The sequence below is a fragment of the Adiantum capillus-veneris genome, chromosome 1 (assembly GCF_014529385.1).
Source record: "Adiantum capillus-veneris isolate H3 chromosome 1, ASM1452938v2, whole genome shotgun sequence".
NCBI classification, from domain to species: domain Eukaryota; kingdom Viridiplantae; phylum Streptophyta; class Polypodiopsida; order Polypodiales; family Pteridaceae; genus Adiantum; species Adiantum capillus-veneris.
In genome coordinates this window covers 23,560,664-23,578,384 of record NC_140931.1, presented here as the reverse complement: position 1 = coordinate 23,578,384, position 17,721 = coordinate 23,560,664, and the positions used below count along the sequence as shown (strand labels likewise).

The following is a 17,721-nucleotide window of genomic DNA, read 5'->3' as shown; positions in this document are numbered from 1 at the left end:
TCTAAAGGCATTTACCATGCATTAATGCACGAGGCTAATTGGTGTAGCCCCATCAACAAATTATGGAAGAGACACTGGACGGAAAAACTATGGGAGGGAGTCATGGAGAACATCTGGAAGCCAAGATGGCCTCAGTATATGAAGATATTCCTGTGGAAAGTAATGTGTGGTGCTCTGCCGACGCGCGTAAAGGTACAAGAAAGAGGCATCGGGTCCGACCGTTGTTCGAGGTGCAGAATAGCCAGTGAAAGCCTAGCCCACCTTTTCATGGGATGCTAGGCAATCAGGGGCATGGCTGGGAAAATATGCAAGTGGATTCAAAGGACATGGCAAATTAAGTGCTTCAAGAATGATCTGTTCTTTGGTAGTAATAGGATGGGAAGTCCTGCTCTTCTAGTCTGCACTCAAGTAATCAGGTACTACTTCTTGCACCATATTTGGCAAGCAAGGAACCGCCGCGTGTTTGAAGGGGATCTAGCTGTGGCAAGCTTTCGTGAAATAACGCAAGAGAGCAGATTGATGATCCACATGATCGGATAAAAACAAGCCTCAGAGGACTGGTCTAGAACAATACATAACATCTTGTAATAAGTAAAGCCGAGGAGTAGGAGTGGTTTCTCTGCCAAGCAGATTACTTGTAATCCTTTGACCCTCAAGGATCGGTCTGAGCTTGAGGATTGGTGTATATTTCTCTTCTTAATACTATCCACTCACAATTGTGAGTTTTGAAAAAGAAAAAAAAAAGATAACGAGGGAGATAGTTCGGGGATTGAGTTGCCACGTGGTACAAGTTGCTACCATCTCTCAAATTTCTTCCACTTGTGGGTCGTAGAGGCTCGAGATACTATCTCGCATTGTCTCAAGTCGTCGGCCACCTAGTGGCGCCTTGAATGGGCCTCCTCACGTGCAAAGTAGGCGACATCCTCATCTATTGCACCGAGGGTACAACAATGCCACTCTGGGAGCTTTTTTGTCGCTTTTTGTGGGCCTCGCTCCCTTCTCTTCTGATCATCTACTGATGGTAGCTTGTGGCTCCTCTTTTGATCAGTTCAGATAGCTTCCTTGGGATACACCAGCCATAGCGTGCACTCTTGTGACTTAGGTGGACAGTGCAGTGGGCCGCACCTCGAGCTTGGGTGAAGGATAGATTGCATGACATAGGAGGACAAAGCACAATTCTCAAGACAGAAAAATACCTTGGGTTGTAGAGAAGGTGCTCTCTCTCTCTCTCTCTCTCTCTCTCTCTCTCTCTCTCTCTCTCTCTCTCTCTCTCTCTCTCTCTCTGTGGCATGCGTGTGCAGGTATTGCAAGTAGCTTAAAATTAGGTAGCAACTACTCTCTCTGAGCCTCACTCTCTTTCTCCTCCTAATCTCCTCACCTAGACTCACTCTTCTCCTCCCCTCTTCACATGCATGGGATGTGAGAGACATCAATGTACATTCATTGATGTGGTCAAAGAATCTCAAGCAACGAAGAGGGCAAGGAGGGGTAGCATGTATAATTAAGGAAGGATTGAAAGATTTTGTATCAATCGTCAAAGATGACAAGCACAAATGTTATGGTATGGCTGAAAAATTTGACACCCAAAAGAGCACCTATTTTTGTATCCGGTTATTACATTCCTCATTATGATTCCCCCCTTTAGGCTTGCATGGATAGAGATGAGTCATTTGTTGATTCAGAGATGGACATTCCTTAATTTAAAGGCAAACTTGATGTAATTGTCTTTGGTTATCTGAATGCCCGCACAAAAACATTGCAACATGATACCAAATAATTTGATATACCATACATCTCAAGGGCTTGGAGAAATCACCTGTATGATCATACTTCAATGGATGAAAAGAGCCAGATCACTATGGAAAGTTACTTTTACACATGTGTAATAGCATGGGTATGCTCATTGCCAATGGTGTATCTTTATGGAGTGGAAACAATGGATTTACATGTAGAATTCACTATAGAGGTAGTATGACTGATTATATACGATCTCCAAATCCATCATGTATCGCATAAAGAGTTTTACGCTTGGTCAATGGACCCCGGAAACAGACCATCGGACCTATGTATTGACCTTGCATGTGGAGAAACAACTAAGCATGAAAATCTCATCCAAAGTGAAGAAAAGTTATCTCTTTGTATCAATTTCAAACCGGCACCAATGTATATTGAAACGCTTGAGAAAAAGTTATGGTTGTTAAAGCTCCAATATGACGCATCATTGGAAACTGATATAGATACTCATTTATTATTTTCTAAGAAGATTAAAGCCAAGCAAGCTCACTGTGTTTACACTTTTTATAACTTCTATTGTGATGAAAAAATGGAGCTGATGAGTTGATGTTTCAAATGTATATTGCTAGCCCCAAATATGGAAGGTTGTTGTTTGAAATACATAATGTTGATAATGATTAAACTTTGATTATACCAAGGTAGATGTTTTTTGGTGATTCATTTTAACAACCGTCAAAATGTGTTTTCATCATGTGAGAAAATGATAACTTTTCTTTTTTTGGGCCTCTCTCTCTCTCTCTCTCTCTCTCTCTCTCTCTCTCTCTCTCTCTCTCTCTCTCTCTCTCTCTCTCTCTCTCTCTCTCTCTGTGTTTGTGTGTGTGTGTGTGTGTGTGTGTGTGTGTGCGCGCGAGAGAGCCTACAACATCCCAGCTTCACCCCCGCTTCCCCTTTCCCAAGTCATACTCGATAGCGACAATGCGTCTTCTGCTCCAACTTGCGACTTTGTATTCAGCTACAACCCGCCTGCTTTTGATGGCCCTACCTGCCTTGGCTCATCATTAGCTCCGCCTATTCACTAAGTGAAAAGAACTCATTCCCACAGTCAATAAAACGCTCCTTCAACCCTAAAAAAAAGTGCCTCTTCCCACAGCAAAGGCAGAGTCTCGAGTGAGCAAACCCTAACAGGGCTAGATTTCCACAGGGAACCCCCTTAAACGGCGTAGGCCCATTTGACATTCGAGGCCTTTCCCCTGAAGGGAGCTTCTCCAAGCTACGATGCAACGCGGGGTCTCTCTCTCCCCGATCAAGTGGACATGTCTTTTCGTGCCCACCCCACGGGTGGACCCGATGGACCACCTTCATTCTCAAATTCGAGAACTCAAGAATGAAAACGTTGAGCTCAAGGTGTGTCTTGCAGTCCTTGAGACACGCCTTTCCTCCTTGGAGTCTCAAAAGAAAGTCAATGACAAGCACCTTCTCGCCAAAGCAAAGGAAGTCGAGCACACCCTTACCGCAAGTTCAAGAAGCAACCGTCGCCATCTCCACCAAAGTAGAAGAGTGCATGCAAGAACGTCGTCGACGGGAGGGACTAACACTTTCTGTCCAAATCGGTGGCTTGCCCTCTACTTGGTGGGGAGAGAGTGATGACTACGCCTCAGCACTAGTCATGCTCAACCAAGCCATTCACCCAACCGAGTTTGACTCCAACACAATAAAGAAGGTTCACCCCATGACAACCACACCAACCAAGGCATCCTGGTCTTCAATGTTACCATATACATGTGGTAGTGATGTGTGCGAACACACTAGGACTGTCGGGGCATTTTTTCCCTCTTTAGGAGGTTTTTTTCCCCGAGCATTGTATATACGCCCATCACTCTAGGGCTATCTATCTTTCCATTGCATACTAAGTACACACTCTATTTTGTGTGCCTTGAGCTTCCTTCGTCTTCTCCAACTTGTGTGCGTTTCTCTGCAACCCTAATTCCAACAATTGGTATTAGATCAGGTTGCGTCCTCCAGGGCTTTCGCCAGCTGCTCCAGTACACGCCTGCTCACTTTCTCTGATTTCAGTGAGCTTTGGCAAGCGTTCGCAGGTCTGCCCAGATTTTTGATTCGGGCTCATTTCACCCTCTGTTTCCACTACAGGCAGTACTGCACAGGCTATTTCATCATTTTGTGCAGAATTTTTGTCAGTGTCGTTTTCTACATAATAGGTGCCTCATAGTCTTCTATAGTTTGTGCTATATAGCACGTGTTGTTCCCGCTCCAACTCTCCTATTTTTTGGCAGTTTTCACATCAGGTGCAGCATTTACCATGGCTGACAACAACACAGATGTGTTCAAGATGTTTGTTGCTGAGGACAGGTTGGATAGGGACAACTACCCTATGTGGGCTTATATGATGCAACATGTTCTTGTGTCAAAGGGCGTCTGGAACATTGTGCAGGGCATTGATGTACGTCCTGGTTCTGAGGATGTAGGCGATGTTGAGGATGTTGCAGGTCTTGCTGCAAGGATTGCTGCTATTAGAGTTGTTTTGCCTACAGCAGAACAAGCTTGTTGGGATGTAAAGGATGCGCAGGCTCATGCATAGATTGTGTTTTCTGTGAAGCGCACCATTGTTCCTCACATTCGTTCAGCAAAATCTGCAAAACAGGCTTGGGATATTCTAGCAGGTCTATATGCAAGCTGCAATGAGGCTAAAATTGCTTTGTTGCTAAAGAGCTCGAGTTGAAGATTATGCATGAGGAAGATGATATGGACACTTTCATTGCTGGTGTCAAGGATATCAATGAGCAACTTATTTCTGCAGGTGAAGTCATTTCAGACAGTTCCCTTGTGCAGAGTGTTCTTGATGCCTTATCAGATTCCTACCAGACTTTTGCTTATACTTGGAGACTGATGACCCAAGGAAATCATGAAGTTGTCAAGTTTGATGCATTATGCACATTGCTATTGCAAGAGTCACTTTCCAGAAAAAATAGAACTAGGCAGCGTGCAGTTGAATAGGCTTTTATTGCTTCTCATAGAAAGGGTGGTAACAGCAATGCGGCCACTTCTTATGGTTCTGCTGCGAGTGGAAAAACTTCTGTTGCTAATGCTTCTGATGGCAGCAATTCGTCTGGAAATTATGGTGATAAGGGCAAAAATAAAATGCATTGCCATTATTGTAAAGCTAATGATCACTTGATCAAGTCGTGTCCTAAGTTGAAGGCCAAAGAGGCTAAGAAGAAAGAGGGTGGTTCCACTGCAAATGCTGGTTCCACTACAAATGCAGCCATTGTTGCATCTTTTGTAAAAGGAGACTGTGTTGCTGATGTTGATGCAGAATGGGCTTTTAGCGCAGAGTGCACTTACAATCCTGCTGATGCATGCTTGTCAGTTGCTGCAGATTCACATGTGTGGTATTTTGACAGTGGTGCTACAAAGCATATTACCTCACATCGTGAATTATTTACCTCTCTCGAGTCTGTCCGTCATGGGAATTCAGTCACTTGTGCCAACAATGCCTCTTATCCGGTTCGGGGAGTTGGAAAGATTGTGCTTACTGCTGCAAGTGGCAGTTCCTTCACACTTGTTGATGCACTTTATGTACCTGGGATCAAGAAGAATCTCTTGTCTATATCCGCACTTGCTAGACTCGGACTTGTAGTCAAATTTGTGAATGACAGATGTACAATTCATGATCTCAGTTTTGGTGATGAAATTGTTGCATCTGGCCTTTTGTGCCGTAGGTTGTATAAGCTCACTTTGTATGACAAGTGTGGACAAATTTTTGCAAATATTGTTGCAGATTCAAGGGCTATTTCAGATGCAAAACTTTGGCATGCACGTTTCGGTCATTTGAATTTTGCTAGTTTGCTGCGTTTGCAGAAATCTAATATGGTTGCTTCTTTGCCGCCTCTTGAAGCACCTGTCAAACATGTTTGTGAAGGCTGCATTTTGGGTAAGATGCAGTGTTCTATGTTTCCAGAGGATGGTTCAGTTCGAGCCACATGCAGGTTGCACCTTGTGCATAGTGATGTTTATGGGCCCATGCAAACTCCGTCCTTGGGCACTTACCTTTACTTCGTGACTTTCATTGATGATTACTCCAGGCATGCATGGGTATTTCCGCTTAAAGCGAAGTCCGAAGTTTTTATGTGCTTCAAACAATTTCTGGCTATGGCTGAAAATGTCTCAAAATGTACTATGGGCACCCTCCCTTCCGATCGGGGGGGGAGTATATGTCTCATGAATTTAATACATTTCTGGCTAGTCGTGGGATAAAACACCAATGTACAGTGCCTTATACACCTCAGCAAAATGGTGTTGCTGAGAGGAAAAACAAGTCACTGACGGAAATGGCACGATGTATGGTCAAAAGTCAAGCTTTGCCGCATTCTTTTTGGCTTGAGGCCATCATGTGTTCCACTTATGTACTTAACAGGTGTCCTACGAAAGCGTTGCAGTCTATTACTCCATATGAAGCATGGCATGATAGAAAGCCTTCTATTGAGCACATGCGTGTTTTTGGTTGTTTGGCATATGCTTTGGTGCCACAAACACAACACAGAAAATTGGATGATAAGGCTGTCAAATGTATTTTTGTTGGTTATAGTGCTGAAAGCAAAGGTTACAGGTTATATCATCCGCAAACAAAGCGTATTCTAGAGACAAGAGACAATACTGTAAGCTCGCAGGACATTTATGACACTTTGTTGTCTCTTTTCAGTGGTGGAAATACGAATGTAATTTCCAATGAGGCAAATGTACAGCCTATGGGGGTTTCTGAAAATGTTACAGATCAATCTATTACTGATGGAGATGTACATGATGTACTTGATGAGGAAAGGGCTGAAAATGAGTAGGCTAGAGGTATGCCAAAATGGCTGTTGCACACTTTGCGTGACAGTAAATTGGATGCACCTTTGTCTAGTCGTACTCGTTCAGGCTCTCGCCATGAATCTTATGCATCAGATTGTTATGCTTTGGTTGTGTCTAGCTTACATGATGTTGAGGAGCCTCTGTCTTTTGATGAAGCACATAATTCAAAAAATTGGATGGCTGCCATGCAATCAGAATATGATGCACTTATAGAAAATGACACATGGACTTTATGTGATTTGCCTCTTGGCAAAAAGACCATTGGTACGAAGTGGGTTTACAAGTTGAAATGCAAGCCAGATGGTGAGATCGATCGCCATAAGGCTCGACTTGTTGCAAAAAGTTATGCACAGTAAAAAGGCATAGATTATGAAGAGACTTTTGCTCCCACTTGTCCTATGACTATTGTGTGTTTTCTATGTGCATTGGCAGCTCATTTTGGTTGGGATGTACATCAATCAGATATTGTTACTGCTTTATTGAATGGTCACATATTTGAGGAGGTTTATGTAACGCAGCCTCGCGGTTTTGTCATAAAAGGACAAGAGGACAGAGTGTGCAGATGTAAGAAGGCTTTGTATGGGTTGAAGCAATCTCCTCGTGCTTGGTATGAGAAAGCTGACACTTATTTGGTTAAACGGGGCTTTCGTAACAGTCCAACAGAAAGCACATTGTATGTAAAGCGTGATGGTGATGTACTTCTCATTGTGGTTCTTTATGTAGATGATTTGCTGATCACTGGACCAAATGAGAGACATGTTGCTGAATTTAAGGCTGATTTGAATGCTAATTTCAAGATGAAAGATTTGGGGCTGCTGCATCATTACTTGGGTATACAGTTTAAGCAGTGTGAGAAAATCTTTGTGTCAGAAAAGTTACATAGAGACATTGCTATGTAAGTTTGGACTTGAGGATTGCAAACCTATTGCCACTCCCATGGAAACAGGTTTGAAGTTGAGTCTACATGATGCTGGTGATCCTGCTGATGTCACTCTTTACCAAACTGTTGTTGGCTGCCTCATTTATGTATGCAAGACGAGGCCAGATATTTAGTTTGCAGTCTCACAGGTCAGCAGATTTATGCATAGCCCAGGGTCTAAGCATTGGCAGGCTGTCAAGAAGATTTTCTGCTGCCTTAGTGGCACTTTACATCTTGGCTTGTTTTATCCCAAGGGGCGATCATTGCCGCCAGACTTACATGCTTTTTCGGACTCAGATTGGGCTGGTTGTTTTGACACGCGAGTGTCCATAAGTGGTTTTTGTTTCATGCTTGGCAGTTCATGTATATCATGGTTGAGCAAGAAGCAACCTACTATGGCCACTTCGAGTTGTAAGGTTGAGTACAGGGCAGTCTTCACAGCTACGGTTGAATGTGTATGGCTCAGACGCCTTATGGCTGATTTGGGTGTTGGACAAGACACTGCCAACACTATCTACACTGACAGTCAGAGCGCATTGGTAGTTGTAAGGAACCCAGTTTTTCATGCTCGCACAAAGTACATTGAGGTGCATTACCACTATGTCAGGGAGAGGCTCTGAGCAGGAGAGATCATCTTGGCTTATGTGCCAACACAGGACAACCTTGCAGATCTTTTCACAAAGGCATTGTCTCGTGAGAAGCTTGAAGCTTTCGGCAAAGCTTTGGGCTTACTCCCCTTTGTGGACTGATCATGTCCTCAGGGCATGGCACTTCCCTTTACTCATCTGCTAGCTCTTGTTCATCGCATCACTCCAAGGGGGATTTGTTACCATATACATGTGGTAGTGATGTGTGTGAACACACTAGGACCGCCGGGGCAATTTTTCCCTCTTTAGGAGGTTTTTTCCCCCGATCATTGTATATACACCCATCACTCTAGGGCTATCTATCTTTCCATTGCATACTAAGTAACACACTCTCTATTGTGTGCCTTGAGCTTCCTTCGTCTTCTCCAAGCTGTGTGCATTTCTCTGCAACCCTAATTCCAACATTCAAGACTAAGAGGTGTGCATAGAACTTCTATAATAAGCACAACTTCTCAAGGGCACCAAAGTATGGATAAGTGAGGCCTTGACTCCCGCCCAACTCAAAGCGAAGAAACTAGAACTCCAAAAGGTTTGAGAAGCACAAGCAGCAGGCAAATGGGCCGTCTATCCTGGCAGCAAGGCCATCATCAATGAATTCCATACTAAGACTCCCAAGCCACCTTCCCCTTCTCCCCCCTCCCCCTAAGTGACATATGTCACAATTCTGTTTTATCCACAGTAGTCATGATTCTCCATGTACTCCTTAGAGGTCCAACCATGTATGTTTTCTTGGTCCCATAGGTCATATTTGACCAAGGACGATAATGAATCTATCTATCTATGTGAGTGTGTGTGTCTGTGTGTGTGTGTGTGTGAAGAGTTATGGTTTATGGGGCACATAGAGTAGGTAATCAAGGAACTCTTCGCTTGGGAGAACAGCCAATTGTATGCACCATGTTGGATGAGACCAAGCGAAAGATTATCCCTAATACTATTTAGATTTATTTGAGAGATACAAAATATTTTGTATGTGAAGATCACACTACCATACAACAAAATGTATGTCGCAAGGCATATGAGGATATGAATAAGAAAAACAAGGACATGTCTCATGACGACAACGTGCCCAAGGAGGAGGCAAGTCCCTTGAGCAACTAGGAACATGTGGTCTATGAGGTCGAGTTACAATTGAAAGTATGCTTTTGAAATTGCAATAGATGCCCATGGAATGCAGGGATTGGCATAGATGAACTAATTAGCAAAGTAGATGTTATAATTCTTGTTGAAGCTTTGGAGCATGATGCACAAAGGATTAATTGGTTGGAGGAATGCAATGTACATTCATTGATGTGGTCAAAGAATCTGAAGCGACGAAGAGGGCAAGGAGGGGTAGCATGTATGAGTACGAGAGGGTTAGAAGATTTTGTTTCAATTGTAAAAGGTTACAAGTACAAACATTATGTATGGCTGAATATTATGACACCAAAAAGAGCACTTATTTTTGTAATTGGTTGATATATTCCCCTGGGGGGGTCTATTTTAATATCTGTAAGTGTAGCGCACGAGTTCATTGAGAGGGGGTTTCTAATTTTTAATATCTGTAAGTGTAGCGCATGAGTTCATTGAGAGGGGTTTTCTAATTTTAAGAAAGTTACAAGTTTACATCAACAAAGCGGGACTTTAAAAATCACTTTTGGAAGAAATCTAGAGGTTTTGAAGATGGGTTATTTAAATGTTTCTTGAATGCACGTGATATATAGGGGGCCTTCTACAAGTGGAGGCCTTGGGTACATTCCTCATCAAGATTCCCCCTTTTATGCTTGCATGGATAGAGATCAATAATTTGTTGATTTAGAGTAGGAAATTGCTTATTTTAAAGGCAAATGTGATGTTATTGCCTTTGGAGATACGGATCCCACACAAAAACATTGCAAAATGATACACCGCAATTTGCTATGGCATATATTTCAAGGGGGTTAGAGGAAGTGCACTTATATGATTATATTTTGATAAATGAGAAAGTGCCAACAGATCACTATGGAAAACTACTTTTACACATGTGCAATAGTATGGGTAGGCTCATTGCCAATGGTGTATCTTTAAAGAGTAGAATCGATAAATTTGCATGTAGAAAACATAATGGGGATAGTGTAGAAAATATAATGGGGATAGTGTGATTGGCTATATGCTACTCTTCAAAGCCATCATATATGTAATGGAATTGGGTTATGAACATTGAGAATAGTGGAATTTAAAGAACCGTAGTGAGCATTTTTTTGAGAATACATTGAGAAAATAGAGAGAGAACTTAATTAGAGCCAGCAACATAACCACTATACTTAATTAGCTTGGCATGAACAATAATTTGCAAGAGAGAGAATTAGAGAACTTGACAAAAGTTGAGGACCAGATTTATATGGAGCACGTCCCCCCTCCAAAATGCTTTTCTACTATAGCTTCTCCCATAAAGATAGACTTGGTACAATACAAGTTTTGTGTTCCTTGAGACCTTGATGGTGCAATGAAGATAGAGAGTTTCATGCACCACAATTATGCTCGTAAATTAATTTAATTTAAGCATTAACTTGACCCCTACCTCACTTCCAAGACCTCCAAACACCTTCAAAGATGGAGAGAGCTAGAAGAGAATGAGGGTAGGGAAGAGGAAGAAGAAGTATTCTTACGAGAAAGAAGTAGTGTCCTCTCATACCATTACTCATAGAGCTTAGCATAGCATAGTACCATAGTAATGGAGCTGAATAAGATGGAAAGCATAGCATTTAAGCATGGCTCTTGGTTGGATTTGCATTCCATAGCCAAGAGTGTTGGTGTAGGCTCTCAACTTCTCAAGCTTGGAGAAGGAGGTGAAGTTCTTGCACTTTCACAAAGTGAGAATGAGAGCATGTGAGTGTGTGTGTGAGAGAGTATACCCTCAAGCACACCCCCAACTTGCATTGGTTGACCTCTCCTTGTAGCTCATGATTGAATTTGATTGGTCCCCTGCAAGCCTAGCCAATCACATGCTTAGTGCATATCAAGAAACAAGGGTAGCATTTGGACAAGTGTCCTCCTTACCCCTTTGAGAGAGAGAGCTTGATAATATCTAGTTATTTGATTTTAACCTCAATGCTCATTGGACCCCTCTTTATCCTAGCCAATAGCACACCATGTGGCTAAGCATAGGGAGAACCTGACATGTGTCCTTGTTCCCCTTGAGTAAGGGGTTCCCTTTGGGTGAGTGGAAGGTCAATTCAAGCATGCCCCTAGCTTTGGGGCTTGCCCCCTCCTTTGTAGAGCCCCTTTTTTACTTTAGCTCCTCAAGACCTTACCTTCCAAGCATGTGTAAGCTTCTCAAGCACCTTAGTCAGCATGCATGGGCCTTGTATGAGCATGGGCTCTCTCTCTCTCTCTCTCTCTCTCTCTCTCATCCCTAGCTTGTAGGCTTGCTCCCCTCTTTCTAGGGCTCAACTTTGACTTGGACTTGGACACCTCAAGCACAGGGCCACCTTGGCCAAGGACCTTAGCTATCAAGCATGTCAAGCATCTTAATTATTAACACCTAAAACATGAACCTAGTTTAATCTAAGGTTCTAGGTCTAAGGACTTTTAACACTAACCTTTGGAAGTCTTTAATGAAGCTAACCCTAAGGTCTTCCAAGCTCCATTAGCTAGCATTGCTCTTTGACATACCATCTCCCATTTGGACCCATTGACTTTGGTCCTGTATTGAGATAGATCCATAAGCACATGTTTACATTCTAACTCTTGTTCCCATTTATTCACCCACATTAAATGATCAGTTCAATATGAGAAAATCATTTGGGTTAGTTAGATATTAGATTTTATGACATTACCTCTCTTTTGAAATCATAGTCGTCCTCGACTATGAGGTAGAGAAGATAAAGTGTTAGTCATTAGTCAGAGTTTCTTAACGGGTAGAGGATCCCTTTTTACCCTACGACATCATTCCAGAATGGATTGACTAACCCATTTGGTGCTTGGAAGACTTAGCTACTGCGAGCATGTCTGCTCTTGAGTCCATATCATATTCCCAAAGTAGAATGACAAATTCTACTTGGTGTTTGAGAGATGTCGTCATCACAAACATGATTCTAAGCATGCATACTACTGAAATGTGTGCACAAGCAAAAGAGAACTAGCCTTATAAGACAAAAACATTTTTCATTTAAAAGGTGTTTACGCTAATGTAGCATCGTAAGCATTGACAAGGTTCATACTATCCTTAAGCTGTGTTCCTTGCATCCATCTAGCATCTTCTAGATTAGAGGATCTCTATCTGACACTATTGATGTTGGCAAGCCATGGTGCTTAAAAAATTGTGATATAAAGAGGGTTGCCATTTGGTGTGCCTTAATAGTATTTTTGACAGGTATAAAATGTGCTTGTTTACTAAACATGTCTACTATTGTCCATATTCCCGTATTCCCATGGATGTACTTGGGCAATCCAAAGATGAAATCCATGGATATGCTCTCCCATGGGTGAATTAGGAAGGATGGAGAAATCCAGGGTTCTTCCCCCTATCATACTTTGTCTTTTGGCATACCACAGATTTCAACACATAGCCTTGTCTGTCCATCTTCATAGTAGGCCAATAGAAATACATATCTACTCCGTGAAGGGTAGGTTGAATCCCTCGATGCCCCGCATAGGGAGGATCATGGGATTCATAAATCACTTTCTCATCATGAAGAGAGTGAGTAAGACATAGCCTATTGCCATAGAGAAGGTAACCATCCTGCAAGGTGAATGATTCTTCTTTCTTCCATAAGGCAAGGGTTGAAATTACATCTTTAAAATCGGGGTTAGTATCATACTCATCTATCATAGAAGATAGATCATTGTGAGTTGATATGGACACAACATTGGCTTTTGGCCGTCGTGATAGTGCATCAGCTACTTGATTGTGCTTGCCAGCAATGTGAGCAATATGAAGATTGAATTGCAAAAGAAAATTTGCCCACCCCATTTGTTTGTCAGAGAACTTGGTTTGCGTCATGAAGTACTTAAGAATTTGGTGATCTGTGTGTAGGATGAATGGAGTCCCCAAAAGATAGTGCTTCCATGTGTCGAGGGCATGTAGGAAAAGTAGTAGCTCCTTCTCGTAGATGCCCAATACTAACTCGTAGGAATTGAGTTTTCGACTCTCATATGCTATGGCATGCCCTTCTTGAAGCAAAACTGCTCCAAGGCAATCTCCACAAGCATCACATTGGACCTCAAATGGTTTTGAGAGATCCGTTAGTGTAAGCATGGGTTGAGAGGTAAGCGTTTCTTTAAGCTTTTCAAAAGCACTTTGCTCTTTAGCAATCCATATGTACTTTAACATTTTTCTTGGTCGAGTCATGTAGTGGTCCTGCTATTTGGGAGAATTTAGCTATGAAGCATCTAAGTAAAGTACACATACCAACAAAGCTTTGTAGCTCATGTAGATTCCTTGGGTTAGGCCATCCTTTTATTACCTCGGGCTTGGTTGGATCCATACGATACCATCTTGAGAGTTAATATGACCTAAGTATTGATTTTCTTGGAGGAAAAATTCACTCTTCTTTTGGTTAATGAAAAGTTTATTCACCCTCATAGCTTGAAAAACTACCTCGAGATGTTGCTTATGCTCCTCCAAAGGACTGGAGTAGATGATAATGTCGTCAAAGAACACTCCAATAAACTTGCGGTAGGGTCTAAATATTTTCTCCATTAGGTGGTTGAACGTGGCTGGAGCATTTGTCAAACCAAAAGGCATGATAGGATATTCATAAAGACCAAACATTGTGCGGAATGCGGTTTTTATGATATCTTCATTCACTATCCTTATTTGATGATAGCCACTTTTAAGGTCAATCCTATTGAAGTAGGTCAAACCTTGTAGCTTATCAAACATATATTCTACCCACGGTACGGGAAATCTGTTTTTGATAGTGATACGATTTAATGCTCAATAGTCCACACATATGTGGTATGTACCATCTTTCTTTTGCACTAAAACGACTGGTGAACAAAAAGGAGAGGATCTAGGCCTCACCATTCCCTTGTCTACCAACTCATGCACTTGCCTCATAATCTCCTCTTGTTGAGCTTGAAAAACTCTATAAGGAGGTTTATTAGGCAGTGAGCTCCCAGGTAGAAGCTCTATCCTATGGTCATCATCCCCTCGTTTTGGAGGTAACTCCATAGGGATGTCATCGATAAATACATCTTGGAATCTGCTTAGAAAATTAGACAAGTCTAATTCTTCTTGATTCCTACCACTTTGTTTTGTTAAAATATTAGCATCGTTTAGAGACTCTTTGACAAAAATCATGTACGAGGAAACCGAGATTTTCACTGACTTATCAAAAAACAAGTGAATCTACAAGTGGTATAGTACGGCTAGGCTCATTAACATCTATATACATGCTCTTTTCGTTGCAGGTGAAGTAGATTTTCCTTTTAGGGAACTCCACGTTAGCAGCCATGCGGTTGAACCATGGTGCCCCTAGGATAACATCCTCATGTTGGAGAGGAGAGATAAAGAAGTCTTCTTTGTCGACATAGCTTTTGACATGAAGCTTTAACTTCCCAATCAAGGGAGTAACGAAGGCTTGATGTCCCTTGAAAGCCACATTAGGATTTACTGTATCTCCCATCTTGAAAGCTCGTATGCCCAGCTTTGTGGCCAACTTCGTTGATATGAAGTGAGTAGAGCTAGGATCAAATAGGATGAAGGTATCATGCTCCCTCACCTTCCCCCAAGCATATGAAAGGGATGATCCTTTGCAATGAGCATCCTCTTTTGGAGCTTTGACCGTGGAAGCTCTAGGAGTCTCATTGCGGGCATTTCTTTTGGGGCAATAATGATAGCCATGTCCTTGTTCCCCACACTTAAAGCATTTGTGATCTTTGTGAAAATCCTCTAGCTCTTCAGGAGCGAGTGTTTTTTTACCTTTGTAAACTCCTTTCTCCTTGGCCTTGTTGTTGTTGTTGGAATTGCCTTGGGAAGAACTTTGAGCATTGTTCTTCCCCTTTGCATCATTTCGAGCTTTGTTTTCCATGGGCTCGGCATTCCTTTTAGCCCCTTGTTGGAAATTGATACGAGATGCAACCATAGTGTGTTGGATGACTTTGATGGTAGGACCAGGCCGTTGGGAGTTGACATACTCAGCCATTTCTTTAGGTAATCCCGCACAAAATTGTTGCTTTTGCTTGGCGAAGTCTATCTTCTAAAAGACTGTAGCTTTGAGATCTAAATCTTAAAACTTGTCTACATATTTGTGGGATAGACTCGTTGGGGAAAGTAACTTCAAACTCCGCCATTCTGTGAGCACTTTATCTTTGGCATCGCTTACAAGGAATTGCTTCATGATGGAAACTCGTAGAGTTCTCCAGGCCTTTGGAGCTTCACTATTGCCACGAAGGCTAGCCCACCATTGACGAGCATATTTTTGAAAGTGCATAGCTACATGACGTAGCTTGGAGGATTTAGTGAAGCCCTCATCTCCAAAGGCCGCATCAAATTGCCGGATGAAGGCCAATACTTTGTCAGTAGCACCAAATGTGCCATTATAGATGAGAAAAGAGATACTCTTTCCTTCCTCTTTGAACTTCTTAAGCTTGTGGGACCTTTTCCAAGCAGGATAAGATTTGCGATGTCCTCTCCTCTTGTATTCTCTAAGAGAATAGTCGCTGCTTTCATCGAAAGAGGAGGAAGGTGATGAAGAAGGAGAAGAGGGTGACCTCTTTCTTGCCTTTTCCTTCCTTTGTTCTCTCTCTCCCCTTTTAAAGTGATGAGAGAAGAGGATGATCTTTTCCTCTTGGGAGGAGTTGGGGATCGTCAAGACCGCTGTCTTCATGGAGCCACATCTTTAGAGGATTTCGGAGATTCACTTCTTTCTCCTTCATTGGATTCCTCCTCTCCTCTTATCGGAGAGAGTCTTCTTTTGAAAGTCTCAACAAGAGGCTTCCTAAGCTCTCTCTCTTCTTGGAGAGGTAGGGAAGTTCCATAAGCACGAAGTTGCTGGGTAACTTTGGCTTGCAAGGCAGGGTTGCCCATAGCTTGTTGCAACCTAGTAACTAGATAATTCACAAACATTGGGGCATCATCAGTAGCATCTTCATGTGCAAAATCAAAGTTGCCAATATTCATTCTACTCTCTTTATTATTGTCAACCATGCTAACTAAACTTATGTATATGCTACTTTGTGCTTTGGTACCCTTAAAAACCTTAGTTGCTACTCTTATTTACCTTCAAAAATTAGCTCTCTAGTAGCCACACCCATGGTTTAGAGACTGTTGATTGCAAAGAGTAGTGGAGAGGGTCTAACATTTCTCAGTTGATTATGGTTCCTGTTGAGCTTGCTAGTACCTCAATAATGGTTAAGTCAAGGGCAAGCCCCGAGAGACTCCATTATTAAATGTATAATTCCCAACGATGTAACTCAAACTAAGTCCTTTTCAACCAAGATAATAGATCCCTGTCCCACTTACCCTCTGGCAATATGAACGGGTCCAACCTTTCATGGACAACTTGAAGTGCATGAGCGAGAGCGTGTGCAACAATGGAGAAGAGAGGAGAAGAGGAGACCTTGTGTTTGTAGGAGCTAAAACTCACTCTCTACATGTGAGCCCCCTTATTCTATTATAACCTGTACAAGGCCATCACAAGTATGACCTCAGCCAACGCCCACTGGCTCACTGAATCTGTGTGCATCCAGCTCTAAACTTAGAGAAAGTATAGAGTGATCGATACCATACTCCTCACCAAAATCGCACACATCCTGCAGGTATCTCACCATACGCTGCAAAGTGCCCCTATGCTCAAGGCCAACGTCAGTCACTGTGCACGACTAACTGCTCCCACTGTAAATGCATCTACTGCAAATGCAATCTCGGGTCTTGAGATCAGTATCTCATACATGTGACTCCCAAATGTTGATGCAATCCTAGCAATATCTGCCAATCTGACCATCTCAGTCAAATCTGGCTTAGAACTCCACTGATGGAAATCACCCTGACACCCGAACTCCAATCCCTAGAATCCATCCTCGTGTCCATCGCATGTCACATGCGCACCAAGAGCATCTTTCCTGAACCCTGTGTGGCAAGAGCAATGCCGAGCTCTAACTCACACGCATCAGCCTCTGGACTAAGCATATCCATGAATGACTGAATCACGACTGAATCCTCAATACTCAAGCCATCCATATCCGTCATCGTATCCATGAATGACATACTTTGCTGCACAACTATCTACACAACTGGCTCAACATGCTCACAAACTAGAGCATCATGCAACCTATCCGCAAAAGAGACATGCCTCATCTCTCAGCATGGTTGCGTACTCACGAAGACTGTTTCGTCTTGTACATGACGTACTTGCATCGCATGAATCATGCCAACACTAGCACCTCTCGCTATGACTAGCTATCCACGATGAAATCTGAAACTATGCTCATCCAACACTAACTGGCATCCGCTGTCTCGTAACTGACTCATAGAGATCAAGCTCTGCGTCAAACCTAGCACATGGCGTACATCTCGCAACACGTATGATGCACCACTCGGCAACAATAGTCTGACATCTCCTGCATCAACTATGTCATGCATTGAACCAT

At 42.5% G+C, this 17,721-nt stretch overlaps 1 pseudogene; it reads left to right on the top strand.

Annotated features, from left to right (window-relative positions):
• The first annotated feature begins 1,289 nt into the window (after positions 1-1,289).
• LOC147464422 (uncharacterized) lies at positions 1,290-3,522 on the top strand (annotated as a pseudogene).
• The last annotated feature ends 14,199 nt before the right edge of the window (positions 3,523-17,721 follow it).